Source organism: Adiantum capillus-veneris, chromosome 13 (assembly GCF_014529385.1).
Source record: "Adiantum capillus-veneris isolate H3 chromosome 13, ASM1452938v2, whole genome shotgun sequence".
Classification (NCBI taxonomy): Eukaryota; Viridiplantae; Streptophyta; class Polypodiopsida; order Polypodiales; family Pteridaceae; genus Adiantum; species Adiantum capillus-veneris.
In genome coordinates, this window is record NC_140943.1 from 4053215 (window position 1) to 4068727 (window position 15513).

At 41.8% G+C, this 15513-nt stretch overlaps 2 pseudogenes; one reads left to right on the forward strand and one right to left on the reverse strand.

Annotated features, from left to right (window-relative positions):
• Positions 1-2853: 2853 nt before the first annotated feature.
• Positions 2854-6407, reverse strand: LOC147443534 (uncharacterized; annotated as a pseudogene).
• A 2393-nt stretch (positions 6408-8800) lies between these two features.
• Positions 8801-9574, forward strand: LOC147443535 (uncharacterized; annotated as a pseudogene).
• The last annotated feature ends 5939 nt before the right edge of the window (positions 9575-15513 follow it).

A 15513-nucleotide genomic window follows, 5' to 3' on the forward strand; every position in this document is an offset into this window, starting at 1 on the left:
ACACACCCGATCAAGCCATATGACCATGTGGGAAATTGAGACTATAGAATTTGTAACTACATGTAAAGGAAACTAACGATCTTAAAATCTTTAACGCTATGATGTCACACATCCAGTTTGAGATTAAGTACATTCTTTATTGAGTTAATACAACACTACCACCCAAAATTATGAGTATCACTAACTTGCAAAATCTAGGCTAGATTTCGAGCTTGCCTTGAAAAAATTTGACAAAATGTGACAAGATTTAGTGTAACTACCAATAGATGCTTCAAACTATGATCTAAAAGCCGATTTAGTGCATCGGACAGGCAACAAGAGGCTCAAGGAGTCAACAACGTTAGCAGCTGCAATAAAAGAAGTCGGGACTCGAACGCCAGCTCCAGTAGGTCGGGACGTCAGGACTAAGCGTCACTGATTAGCAGGTGAGGACTCGGACGTCGTAGCTAAAGCCTAAGGACATTGAGCATGCGAAAATGAGTCACAACTAAAGTGAGCTGAGAACTCACCCTGCGTCTGGCAATCGCTTTACTTTTAAGGTGTTGGCCTCCCATCGTGAGCGTCAGCACAAACTCCTTCTCGCATCGTCATCGTCCTTGCCAAAGAAGTCTGAAAAGAGAAAGCTTAATGAGATGAGGCCCAAGAAAGCCGTTGAGAACGCGAACTTACTGCGGGAGGCAGAGCTCAAACTACAAAACAAAGGCCTCAAAGCAAGGAGTCATAGATTTAATTGATTAGTAGAGAAAAGCTAGCTTTTTTATGAGATGTAGCTATAGTAGAAAGAAAAAACCGCTCGTTCCAGGTATACAAAACACCATCAACCAACTCGGTAGGATTAATGACACAATGCTAAGACATTGAAGCCTCTGCCACTAAAGAAGCTTGCATCATAGTGTATAGACAAACATCTCAAGCATAGAAACGGTTTACAGTTTACAGATCAACATTAATTGAAGAAAGAGTTTGTGGCAAAGCCTTGCTAACTTGAAACAAATTTTGAATCCAGCACTAGCTAGGAGTGGTCAGCGTAGATCTAAAGCCAATGTCTACCAAGTGAGGGGGTATACTAGGAAGCTAGAGAAGTTAAAAGAGTAGCACTGAAAATTTCACTTAAAGAAATCTGACAACCTTCATTGAGGACAGATCTAAACGTTGTTTTCAAACCTTCACTGAGGGCAGATCTGAACATTGTTTTCAAACAAGACGATTGCACAAGCTAGCTACATTGTCAAATATAGACAAAACTGACAACAGAATCATTATACCACACATAAATGGAACTATAACATCGGATAAATGGCAAAGAACGCATGAGAAAACAGCATTTCACAGAATAAAGAACGATAGAATGAGATCTTAAAGACATTCACCTTGAAAGCAGTTGCAATTTTCAGCCTCTTTGCGGAAAACGTCAAGGACAAAATTAATGAGCTCCGCGCCTTCGATGTAGTGATCCTTGGACCAATTGTTAGGTGCAACGGAATGAATGTTTGCACTTTGCTCAAGATGAGTGCTCCGAACTGTGCTCGAGGTTCCTTTTAGTTCTTATGGAAAGGAGAGCCTTCGGTTCTTAATGGAAAGTGCTGTGATCACAACAAAGTGAATGGACACTGTGTGTTAAGTGCAACGGAATGATTGTTTGCGCTTTGATCAAGATGAGTGCTCCGAACTGTGCTCAAGGTTCCTTTTAGTTCTTATGGAAGGGAGAGCCTTCCGTTCTTAATGGAAAGTGTTATGATCACAAACAAATTGAATAGACACTCTGCGTGCAAGTAAATGAGACTGAGAAATAGAGAAATACGACACCAGAGACGTAAAACCCTCCTCCGAAGGCCCCACTCTCGTCGACGAGAGTAGTCAACTTTTGATTGCACAAAGTGGTACAATGTGTATGCAATGGACTGATGCAACTTGAGACTATGCCGATGATGACAACGGTGATGATGACAAAGACTTTAGGGCTAAAATCTGTGGTCTTCTATCTGCTGAATTTTGGGACTGTTTCGGTGGCTGAAAATGACTGTTTTGGCTGCGTTTTTATGGGCTGAAAATGGGGATCTTATGCAACCAACTAGGGTTGGATCTACTACTGTCCAAGAAGGCTGAAAACATTGTTCCTCTGCTGCGGAATGGGCTGAAAAGAAAAACGATGGCAGATTTGCTATCGCTAGCAAAAATGCTAGGCTGTTTGAGAACTTCCGGCGATGGCAGCAATGGAAATGCTAGGGGATCTGGTACTGCTAATGGTATGCAAAAACGCTATGCAATCCGGTGATGATGGCGATGATGCAAACTAAAAAACGTTGGGGCTGATGTGTGGCGAGGATAGGGACCAAAAACGCCAAGGGTGTTGGGGGTTCTGCGGGTTCTTGCTGAGAAGGTGCCTGTTGAGCAGGAAGCTCTTGCTGCCTCTTCTGCCAGAAAGTGCTAGTCTAGGACTATGTCGGTGACGACGACGGGGATGACGACGACGTCCTTAGGGCTGAAATCTGTGGTCTTCTATCTGCTGAAAATCTGCCAAACTTGGGGCTGTTTTGGGGCGACTGAAAACGCAGGTCTGGCTGCGTTTTTAGGGCTGAAAAACGCTGATGGTGCTGCTGCAATTCAAGGCTGAAAACGCTGAGTATCTGCAGGGATGTGGCTGCGTTTTTGCTGTTGCACTTGAGGACTGAAAACATTGATTGTCTGATGCGACAGAGGGCTGAAAACGTTGTTTTCCTGCAGCCTTGATGGCGATCTTGAAAATGCTGGGGGCTGGTTGCTGTGGCGGTTCAACCAAGGTCCAGATCCATGAGCACAGTGTGAGGCACATAGCGCCCACAGCTTGCCTCGTTGTAGTACACATTCACTCTCTCTAGCTGCACGTCAGCGTCGCCAATGTATGACCCCGTGGGATCAATGTCGTGCTCTGTGCATACCACCTCCCAGAACTTGGCTCCGATTTGGCTGCCTTTTGCACCTGTTTGTGCATTCACAACTTCTGTGACGAGAAGGTATCCACCTCATAAACTCGGTCCAAGCAATCAACCAACTGAAGTCATTCGATTGCAATCCTTGCATTGTTGAGTGACCCTTCACCCCACTGCCTTGTTGGTTGCTATACGAATATTGTTCATCTGCTGCCCCGCTACCCAGTGTCCAGTGATTCCATCTTAGCTAGCACCGGCTAATCAGTAGGAACATGTGCATAATCACTCGCCAAGCAAAGCAACTTGAATGAAACGCGGGCTGGTGCTCACCGGAGCCCGCCCTCTCGAAAGTGGTGCGTGTATCACATTCGCCATCACTTACGGAAACTTGAAGGTTCAAGACTTTGTTGAATCACTGAAACATGGGTGGTGCATTAAATTGGAATGTAAGCCAGAAGAAGAGTGCGAAGCGTACATTGTATCGCTAAATGTCCTAAAATGGCTCAACACAGTAGACCACCCAACAGTGTCTGAGGGAGCCGGCATGCTTTGAAGAAAATCTTCTACTCGTGTTACTAGCCCTGCTCAGCTCAGTAGGTCTGCTATGCAAGTGAAGTGCTCTATGGTTGGGGTAACACCATGCCTCTTGTGCATCCGTTGAAAAAGGATGCAGCCATTGCCCACCTAACCCAATCTACTGCAAGCAGAAAGCAAGCAAGCAAACCCCAGCTTGTCCGGCTTCAAACCTTGTCTCTGCAAATCCTTGACATAACTCGACACTAAACCTTGCCCCCCCTGCAATGCAAACCCTGCAGTCAAGGAGTTCCATAACGGCAGCTTTGTTCCTGGCATAGTGCTAAACACTTTGCAAGCATCTAAAATATCGCCGCATTTCACATACATGTCAACAAGAGCGCTTCGGACGATGGCATCCTCATCAAAGGCCATCTCCACTACAAGACAATGGACAAGCATACCCTGAACAGGCTTTCAAGAGGCTAGACAAAACAAAGTCATCTGGCTCCAGACCTTTGGCTAGCATTCCTTGGAAGATCTCAAAAACTTCCGTCGTGCACCCATGCTGGCTATAACCAAAAATTAATGCTATCATAGTCATTGCATCTGGTTGTCCCATCCTGTCGAACACTCAAGAAAAGCTCTCAGCAATCATGAAAAAAACACTCTTGAAGGAAACCTTTGTACACTAAACCGAATCCCCATTGACCAAGCTTGGTTCGGAAATTATTTGTGGCAATTTTGATTTCTTCAAAGGAGAACTCTTGAACAGCAAGCTTCGGCATAGCCTTGTTGGGAATTGGCATCCATGAACAGAAAAAGAAGAAGAAAAAATCCAAGTGAGTGGTCACCCTCAGCAAGCTCCTGGTTTGAAAAGAAAAACAAGAAGCTCAATAGAAAGCCAATGGCAGAACAAAAACAATATTTCACCCAAGAGTACTTTTAACTCTGCTTTGCACCATCACTCAAAATCATCCACATTGTTCATCACACATCTCCTTAACTAATATAAACTCAGTAATAAGTAAAGAGAGTTTGGTTGGCATTTCCGTTTGATTGCAATCATCTTTGATAAAATCAACGAGACCAATGTTTCTTTTTTGAAGTGGCAATTTTCCTTTACGTCCTCGTGAGGTACACTAGGAAGGGTTGTGGAATCTTCATGTAGAAACTCTAGCGATCTTAACCTTAATGCTGAAAATGTAGTTTTGATTGCTTGATACAAAGCAGGGACTTTCAAAGACATGATAACCTTTGAGATGTCATAATAGTAAACTACGATAGACGGCGGTCAAAGCTCGGGAAGACAGACGCTGTGAATATCTGTTTTGGTAAGGCTTTCCTTCTATTCTTGGTTGTTTCTTGCTAAGCGAGGAAAGACAAACATGACCCAAATGACTCTTAAGGATTGGCAGCATCCCTTTGTTATTCAGAGAGTACCTTTAGTGAGCTGTGCATTGCATCTGTCTTTTTGAGAAACAAAACAGAGAAACATGCTTTAAGATTTACTGGCAGCATCTCTTTGTTATTCAGAGAGTGCCTTTAGTGAGTTGTGCATTGCATCTGCCCTTTTGAGAAAAAACACAAAGAAACATGCAGTGGAGAGAGTCTCAGTTGAGAGCTGAATTATGTACCTGAGTTTTCATATATTTGATTTATTTCCACTCCTTCTCGAGGAACATCGACTTTGGGCTCCTTCTGTACAGGGGGTTTCTTCTTGAAACAATAGCAGTAGACAACAATACAAATAGCAATGGCCACCACCAAAATTCCAGCTACAGCCCGTCCTACAATTGCTCCAGTGCTGCTTTTCTTTTATGGGGGGGAAGGGGGACTACCATTGGGTCCTGGTGGGGACCTTGGTGAAGGGACACAATCTGCACTGTTGCTCTCACAAAGGATTTCCTAAAAATCTAGATAGAGCAAAAAACTTATGCCACAAGATGTACATAATATGAAACAAGCATGGAACATCAAAACCCCCTACAATGAAAGGTAAGCTTACTTGTGACAGAGTTTGACTTGTGAAATACGAGTTGCAAGCTTGTGACCACAAAAACCGCAAACATTGCAAGTAGTTTGAGCAACAATACCCTATGTACGACAAAAAAAGCTCTCAGCAATCATGCAATAAACCCTACAATCACGAGTATCAAGAAACCCATGTCCATGCCACTGTGAGAGAGAGAGAGAGAGAGAGAGAGAGAGGTTCACTCTATTCTCTTCTCAGCTTCGGCCTTCTTGCTCTGCTTCTGGCTAGCCCTCAAGCTTTGGGACACAGCTGCCTCTCAGCTTTGGCCAGAGAGCGTCTCCCCTCGGCCCTCGCTCGTTCTGTGGGTGGCGCCCCCTCTTGAATGGCACCTCGGCCTATACGTGCTGCTGTAGCGGTTTCTCTTGCCCTGCAGATGGCGACCCCTGCAGTATGGCCCTACTTGCAGCTCTCCGAACTTCTTCCATGGTAGAGTGCACACTGAAGCTCGCGAGAGTGACAGGCACGCTCGCCCCCACAGTAGGCCTACTCTCTTCCCGCTTTGAGTTCAAAACCAGATCTTGAACTGACTGGAAGTTGAAAATCTCAGATTTTAGAACTAGACAGGGGACTCTAAATTTAGGGTGTTTACACACATCCCTTTTTAAGTGGGCACCTATCCAAAATATGCATCACCATTTCATAACTAGTCTTGCTTGGTGGGCCTTGCTATATAACATCTATAGAATACACTAGGACATATGCATGTGCTGAACGACTTGGGAAGGCAATGAGTGTTGGTGATTCGACTCTAGATTAGGCCAACTGATCATTGATTGAAATCTGATATCTTTTGTTTCAGTAGCACTAGAACGAGACCTCTGCCATGTGGCGCCATAGCCAGGGGAGGCTGCATAATGAGGCGCATGGGCGGCTCCTACAGTGTGGGGCTCCTCCTTCCTGTGGCCGCCCATATGCAGTTTGTCGCCGATCTTCTCCATCATGTTAGCCATGCTTTCTCCCCCTAAGAGCGACTAATCTATAGACTTGTCGTTGGGAGTGCTCATCACTTGGCAAGCATGCGACGTATCCTTCAACTTGATGATCTGTGACTGCAACACAACGTAGAGTGCGTTTTTTATTTTATTCACCTGGTAGCTTTTCACGGCGAGGCGAAGTTTGGCAGCGATGTTTTTTCTTAAATTTAAATCTAATGCCATGTGGTGGCTGCTGCTTTCAAATATCGGAAAAAGGACCTTTGACTCACCAAGTAACAAGTCAAATACAAAGCTCTCATTGGTTGAAATGGGATGGGCATGCCTCCACCATATTTAAGCAAGCAAACCCCCCATCCAAAAGCATACTCGAAATGGCATCAAGCTGGTTGCCAACAAGGCCTGCAGCTCCGTTTGGCAATGTGTATGCAATGTTGCTGCCATTCCTAGTCTCAACATATAGCGCACAAGGGATGAGTGTGAGGACCTTAGTTAGGGGATACGTAAGAGCGAATCTTTAAAGTATTTAATACATAAGTCAACTTGGTGATACATAAGCATATCCCATGACTAAGGCCCCCCCACTCAACGAAAACATGAGAGGGAAGCCCTTCTGAACCTCATACAACAACAATATGGCGATCAACCCCAAGATAATTTACATAGGGTAGCTGATAAAGTTCTAGTTGTCCTTAAGACTGACAATATCAAGGATCTAGATGAGAAGAAAGAGTTTGAAAAGCTACTAAACAATGCACGCACAGGAAAAGATTGGGAAACTTATTATAGATTACAATGATGGTTATAAAGTTGGTATCGTGGTGCAGGAGAATTTCTTGATCATGTCATTGGTGTTGCTATTGAGTTTGCATACAAAGAAGAAGAAGAGAATAGTGACTTGGATGATGTGCAAGAAGACAACAAGAAATAAAATGAGGGTGCAGATGTGGAGACAAAGGCTATGCAAATGGTGATATTGATGATGATGATGTTGAAGAGGCTAATGAGGGTCTGGATGTCCAAGATATTGATTCCTAGTGGCTACATAGAAGAATATTAGTCAAGTTTATGGTAGCATAGACCCCAAAAAATCTAGAAGCTACCACATCTTCTCATTGGTATAGCTATCTTAGTTTGCTAGTGGAGTAAATTAACTCTTTGAAATACCAATAACAACACCCTCATGTGAAAGATTCTTTAATTGGCTTGTTAGGACATGTGTCTTATGGCATAAGCACTTAATATCCCCCCCCGGCGGGGTAGGTCCCCCCCCTCCCTTATGCATACGGTACGAGCATGAAATAATGGGGGGCTACCCCTATTGTATACGCTTATGTCTGGCCTCTAAAAAACCCCCTCTTGTACATTCACGTGATACCATACGGAAATCCATAGTGAATCCCCCGGGGGACCAACAATAGGAGAAGGTGATAATGAAGGAAACCAAGAAGTGCCACAAACACCAGACTCGGAACCAGTATTGAAGTCCAAGAAGCAAAGGCGATGGAGGCCAACTTGGAAATTTGAACATCCTTGGGCATATCCAATTGTAGATGTAGGAAGGCTGAATATTAAATGCGAGTGGTGTGCATACAGCAAAAGCAGGACTCCTTTTGCCAACAAATGATCTTGCACAATTCAATTCCCTTCTTTAAATGAGCACAACAGATCTAATGAGCACAAAATGGAAGCCTTAAAGTGGGCAAACAAGGAAAATTGAGTTTGTGTCCCTCTTCCAGATTATGCAGTCAGTTTTGAGGATAAAGAGAAGGTGAGGGCCATCACTGTCATGTGGCAGGTGTATTTTGTTGTGAAATGCGTTGGACCTATGGAGCTTTTTGAAAAGCTATGCCTTCACCAAATAGAGCAAAGTCTATCTAATATGCCTAAGCATTCAGCTTATGGAACCTATTTGAATAGAATCTCCGGCATGGAATTTGTTCAAGCAATCAAAGATGTACTTTGGAATGCTTTGTGCAAAGAAGTCCAGGCAAGTCCTTGGTATTCTATGATGGTACATGATTGTCTACATAAACTACTTGAAAGACGGAGGCAGAGGTGACAATCATGTGGCCTTTGTGAGGCTCATCAAAATGGACGATGGTGGGGCAGAAGCAAAGTACGATGCTATTATCAAATTGCTCAAAGAGATGGGCCTATGCCTTCAAAGACTTGTATCTCTTGCGGCTGATGGTTGCTTAGTTATGATGGGTTGTAGAGGTGGACTCTTAGCAAGAATGAGAGCAGATATTCAGCATCTTCTTCCAGTGCATTGTCTTGCACATCGAGAGTATCTTGCAGCAAGCCAAGCTGTTGGTTCCTTTCCTGAGCTTGTGCAATTGGATAAGTTATGTAGAATTATCTATGCTTGGCTTCATGCATCAGGAAAAAGAATGGATAACTTAAAGCTAATGGAGGGAGCTCTAGATTTGCCCGAGTTATCAATGCTACGAATCCATTCTGTGAGGTGGCTATCACGAGGTCAGGTTATGGAGCACATGGTGAAGGTCATGCCTCCCTTGATCATAGAATTTGGAAAGGAGAGCCCAAGTATATATGATGAGCTTATGGTGTACGCAAATCAGTTTTTTATCCATCTTCTTGCTGATGTATGTACGTAGCTTAATGTTTTGAATTGCCACTTTCAATCAGATGTGGTCGACATTGCTAATATATCAGGTTATGCTAATGCTACATTAAAGAACTTGGAGAAGAAGTTTCTCAGGGACTCAAGGAATTGCAGGTCAAAGCATTTACAAAAGTTTGTAGAGCAATCCAGCAACCAAGAGATCAAATTCTTTGATGTTATCGGAGACTTGCATATCCATGAGCTTAAGTTTGAAAGCATTGCAGGAAGTAGCAGAGGCGATCCTTTCAAAGATTGTCTACAACTTGGAAAATAGCTTGTTGGAAAAATTGTGGAGAATTTGAGGACAAGGATGCAAGAGGATATGCCTATTTTTGATGCATGTAAACTTTTCAGTCCCAAGCATTACCCAAGTGAAGAGCTGGAGATGGAGACTTGTAGCAAATTCTGGCTAGGAAAGTTGCTCAACCAATTTGGAAGCTTAGTAGGTGATGCGGAGATTTGCATGGGAGAGCTCGATTCTTTCACGACGGTTCTAGTCAGCAATTTCAAGCATAAAAGCTTTCAAGATGCATGGCAATATGCAAGGACGATATGACTATGCAAGACTCCTTTCCAATCCAGAAAATTCGGCTGTAGTGGAGCGTGGATTCTCTCTTCAAAACACCATAAAAACATCTCAAAGGACACGCATGAACATAGAAACACTTGAGAACTTTATGTTCATAGGCTTGCATGGACCACAAAATACTTCAGATTTTCCTTGGGATGATGTATTTTCTCTATGGAGCAAGACAAGGAGCAGATCTATAAATATCTCCGCGTAGATTCCATGGTGTTTTTGATGTGGAAATTTTTGACTGATATACTAAAGCTCAAGGCGGTTGTACAATTACTTGCGATCTATTTGTAATGCTACACCTTGTACGTTTTGTTTAACCTAATGCTGTAAACCTGTAATTGAACCTTCTCCCCAGCTTTGGTATCTTTTGGGTATTCTCGTTGAAGCTTTTCTATCAATAAAGATCGGCATTTATGACCAAGATTAGCACTCTTTTTGCTCAATGTACTTATCCACTCTCTTTGTTCAATGTATTTATCGTTGCATGAAAAGCTGGTGCTTTTGATGATGCATAAACTACTTTCGTTACAATCTAATGCCTGATGCTAAATGTGGGATACTTAGTATTGTATGCAGGTGTCTTTATGCTCATCTTTTGGCTTTTTTCATGTCATGACCTGGAAAGTGTGTCTTCGATCTCCACTCAACACTCACGAGTCTGAGAAATCTCACAACCGATCCAAATTAAGTTCTTGAAGAAAGAACAGGTAAAACTTCTCTTTTTTCATTTATATGATCTTATGTTTGGTGAAGAAGGGATTAAATTATATTTCTTTCTGGCATGTGTTGCAAATGCACGTGATTGGGAAATCTACAACAACCCCTCCCGCTTGAAACATCAGTAAAATCCTACTCAAAAAATTATAGAGATAGAGGTTTTGAAGCCAGTGTTTGAGGTCTTAAACATGGAAGAACTAAGGCAGGTAAGAAGCCAAATTTCCAATAGCTATGCATGTGAATAAGCATCAAAGGATACTTTGTGTTTCTTATAATTAGTGTGTACATTTGGAACCAAAAGTTGTTCATTTCACCTTCATTAAATATTATGGAAATATTGGTACACTTAGTATTCAGCTTTTGAAAATAATTGATGCTTTTGCTAGCTTCATGTCTAGTAGTCCCAATTAATGCAATTTTCATTCATTATTTGGCAATCCAAATTGGATTTTGCGGGTACCATAACCCAATGCCCATATTATTTTGAAAGGCCAAAGTTTCAAGGCTGTCAAGAGCCATGGTGCAAGTTCTTGTTTGATAAGCAATTAATTGTTTATCCTTTCAAATCGTGCTTGTATCACATTAAATGTGCAAGCCTTTTGTTTCAACATCATTTGGTCAAGTGCATGTAGCACCCAAATTTACAATTTCTACTCTAGAATTTGCATATCTATGTGCATTTCATTGTCAGGTAATTGTAGTTGTTGGTATACCTTTTGTTACCATGCTCTCATGAGTGCTTTTGATCATGTAGAGGTGGAAGGGCAACACATATTTTGCCCTGCATTTTGAAGATCGGAGTGGTTGATAACCTTTCCTAAGGGAAGGGCAACCATTATAGTTTCTCTTCCTTAGAATTGGCATTGGGTGCCCTACAATTTTCAAGCCTGGCTAGGACGCCCCTTGCTACAACTCTTGATCGAGAAAAAGCTGAAGATTTCAGCTTTCCAAGACTTCAATGAAAACTGCTTCTCAAAGTTTTTTCGCCATCTCTCTGTATTAGTTTTTCGGGTTCATTACTTTTGCTCATTTCACCTTTAAAATTACCCGCATAAAACTTAAGACATGCAGCGTTTTTTCTCTCAAGGATCGCGACCTTCTCAAACCGCTGATGACTCACTCTCAAGGCTCGTGACCTTCTCAAGCAGGACCTGCTGAGGACTCGTCAAGGCTTGGCACACTCAACCCACTGATTTCTTGTTTTTCCTTGGCAGTGAACCCGAGAATCAACTCCAGCAATCGGCAGTGCACCCCACATTTCTAAATGCGCTAGAGCCTTGGGCCGCCTCCCCTCGCACACAGGCTCTTACTGCTTTCGATTGCTGAGTGGCCCACGCTTCTTTCACATGCATGCAGTTCACACTGATCACAGAATAAGGACTTCCTCAAAGCCTCATTCCCACAACCGCTCTCTCTTACTTCTATCTTAGTAAAGAGACACTTCTCATAAAGGGCACCAAGCCTACTTAACAAAGCCAAGCTAATAAAACTGAGTTTCTGTGATTTCTCGATGTCAAGAAAGATTTCAAAGCGGCTATTCAAAACTCTCCCTCGACTTCAATAGCAAGTCTTTTGTGAAGAGGTACTTTGCAGATCCCATTTGCAAAGAGTGACTTCACAATTGTGTATAATTTAATCCCACATTCATGCCACCACTTGGTAGATGCCACCGCTTGTAAAGGGCAAGACACTGCCATATAGAGAGTATCTCTATTGGTAAGACCAAGTCCCTCCGTGTTTACAACCACTTTGCATCATGGAAGAGAAGGGGATTGAAAAATTCAATGGGGACGGTTTCCACACTTGGCAGACCAAACTACGAGGATACCTTATAAAAAAGCAACTATGGTTTGTTGTAAAACCGAGGGTAAGCAAACCATCCACTTCTATTGAAGGCACTCTCACTAAGGTCCAAATTGCACAAGCACAAGCTAAAAATGAACAAGCACTCGGCACAATTATCACATCACTCCATGATAATTATGTGCACTTTACAGATAGCTGCACCACTGCAATCCAAAGTATGGGATATACTGGAACATAACTTTGGTGCTAAACAAAACCAAAGTAAGATTAACTTAAAGAAAAATCTTTATAAACTTACTATGCTTCAAGGGGAGAATGGTTCAAGCCTCGTTTTAACAGACTAATAAGCATAATCACGTAGCTCACTTACATTCAGTGCCAAGTCTCGAAAGAAAATCGAGTCGTTGTGCTCCTGAGTGCTCTACCTGAAAGTTTTGACAAGATAGTCACAGTTTTAGAGCAAAAGGAAACCATACCTTCTCTGCAATATGTTATAGGGGCAATCCATGAAGAAGAAAAGAAAAAAAAAGAAGAAATATGAATCAGTGGGAGGAGCTTATTTTTCATCATCATCATCATCATCTAAGGCTCATCATCATCACCTAGATTAAATAACAAGAAGTGTTATGAGTGTCGCAAGCCAGGAGACTTCTCCAAGGACTGCTACAAGAACAAGTATTGTAGCAATTGCGGCATCAAAGGTCATCCACAATCAAAATGCCAAGGAAGCGACAACAAAGATAAAAGTAGAGTCAATCTTGCAGAAGAAGAGGACGAAGATGCATCTCAACAGGCAGAGAATTGTCTCCATGTGTGTGCCATCCCCAACTACTTTTGCGAGTATATTGATGTACTGTAAAATGGATGGTCTTCCACCTTCTTTGTTTAAGGGGAGGATTTCTTAGTCTGTGTGACACCATGTGATGAGACCACTCAGTCTGTGTGACTACCTCGGTCTGTGTGACTATTAGCTCGTGTGTCTATAGGTCTCGATTCAGCTTCATTCACTATAGTCCATGCCTAAGGGGAGGATTTTTGAGATAGGCATGTCCTTTTCTTCTCGACTATGGAACATGTGTATACCCTTTTGCTATTGGCATTTGGTCTATGTGTTGTATGGCTATGTGTAGGCTAAGAAGAAATGGAGTGCCAGCCAGATATCTATCCCAAGCTTATAAATAAAGCCTTCCATGTACACATGATATACTAAGGTGTATGTACTTTAATATAACTATATTCTGCGTTTCGATCACGAGTACTCTCTCTCTCTCTCTCTCTCTCTCTCTCTCTCTCTAGCTGTCTGAGCTATGTCTGCATATACACACAAGCCTCCTTGAACACACACACACACACACACACCATCCACTATAGATGGGCAAAAGCATGAAATGGTGGTCATTATTTTCTACCTTCAAAGTACTTTCAAGAAAAATGGTCACATGGTAAAATATTATTAAAAAAGATTAAAAACTATTGGAGATTACTTGTGTACATTCCTCTCATCAAGATCTTTCTCCTCATATGTGGAGCATCATGTACATCTCTATATGTGTACAAGGTAGTATCAAAGACACTACTTCTTGACAAGTTTTTCATGCTTTCACCCAGATCCGAGATGCAATAAGCTTCCACTGCGTGCTTAACAGTCAAAGAGACATAAAACAATAAAATTGGATTCAAATTTGGATTCTCCTCAGTGTAAAGAGTCATATTTGTTGGAGCCACATTTTTTATGTTATACATCTCATTTTTTGAGGACGCCTTGTAAATGAGCCTATGTATTTTGATATGAGAGCTGTAAAACTCAGAGCTGTAAAAATTGATCATGTACTCAAAGCCAAAGTAGCCGAACATTGCCCATTTTGAAAACCCTATGTATAAAATCCAAAAGCCTTAGTTTGAAAACATTATTATCTTTTGGAAAAGAAAGAGCTTTTGCTATACGACTTTCAAGCGACTACTCTTCTCAAACTTGTAATCCATTTTTCTCATGATTTGATGATCCAAATTCAATTCCAAGAATTCCATTGCGTTCCTTAATCCAACTACTATCAAGGATAATCTTTTGTTTGGTTTCATCCGGCATGGTGCATACACTTGGTTGTTCTCCTGAGTGAGGAGCTCCTTGCTTATCCACTCTATGTGCTCCGTAAACCATAACTCCTAACATGCCGAAGTGGGGTTTGAAGAAATATTTGATAGCAATGGCCAAAGAAAGAGGTGTCTCTAACTTCTTTTTGGAATCCCACGAATAAAAATGTTCTTGGAACGTTGCTCTCATTCATTCAACTCCTCTACATACACATTCTCAACATTCTTTGTTTGGGCCAAAGCTTGCATGAGAGAGGAATTAGGAGCCACATTGATACCACATACGTTAGCCCAAGGCTTGTTTGTGCATACATTTTTCATGACGCATACATCACGGCCCATGGTGTCAAATTTTTCTTCTTTCAATACATGGTCATACTCCACTTTGCTCATGCACTCCTCAAAGCATTCAATTCCACAAGAGAGCATCTACATTATTTGACTTCTTCTTCAAGTTGCATCAAATCTATTGTTTGCATCTCAAGTGTCCTCTTGACATGCTCATTCTCACCAACAAGAACCCTTAGCATGAAATTTTCTATTGCAAGTGCCAATAAGTCTTTACCTTACTTTTTTTCTCTCACAACGATACTAAGTATGCAATACTCATGTTTTTCAATGTCATTGGTGGAGTGGTTGTGTCGCTATCCCCATACTTAGGAGATTTTGAATCATTTTTTACAATGGTTGTGGACCTTCTGAAGAAGAAGAGCCCTTGCAAGTACTGAAAGACATTGTATGTAAAATAAGAGATGAGAGTCAACTACCCCAAACATGTCCACTTTATAAATTCTACTAACTCAAAAAAAAAAAAGTTTTTACATCAGTGTGTAGAGGGCATCATGCTCTTCAATTGAGACTGCAGATCACCCAAATCACATTTTGGATGATTAAAAGAGTGAATTTTTGCTACACGAGCGAGAGAGAGAGAGAGAGAGAGAGAGAGAGAGAGAGAGAGAGAGAGAGAGAGAGAGGGTAGGGTTACTTGTACTAGATATGGGAGAGACTTTCTTACCAAGATCTCAAAATGAGCTTGCCACCTCTTTTGTTTTTTTTCCTCAGCAAAGCGCATTAGTACTAGTTTTAGTATTACAGTCACTATTTTTTATGTGCATATTGATGCTAATAGCAACACTAATACATGCATAATCTAGAGATGTCAAGTGACAAGTTTCAAAAACATTTAGAAGACCTAATAGTGTTTGTGATGCTTGATGTCTTGTATTGAGAGTACCTGGTGGTTCTTAAGCAAAAACAAAACATCTTGAGAAATTACATGCATTCTTCAAATCTTGAATGGT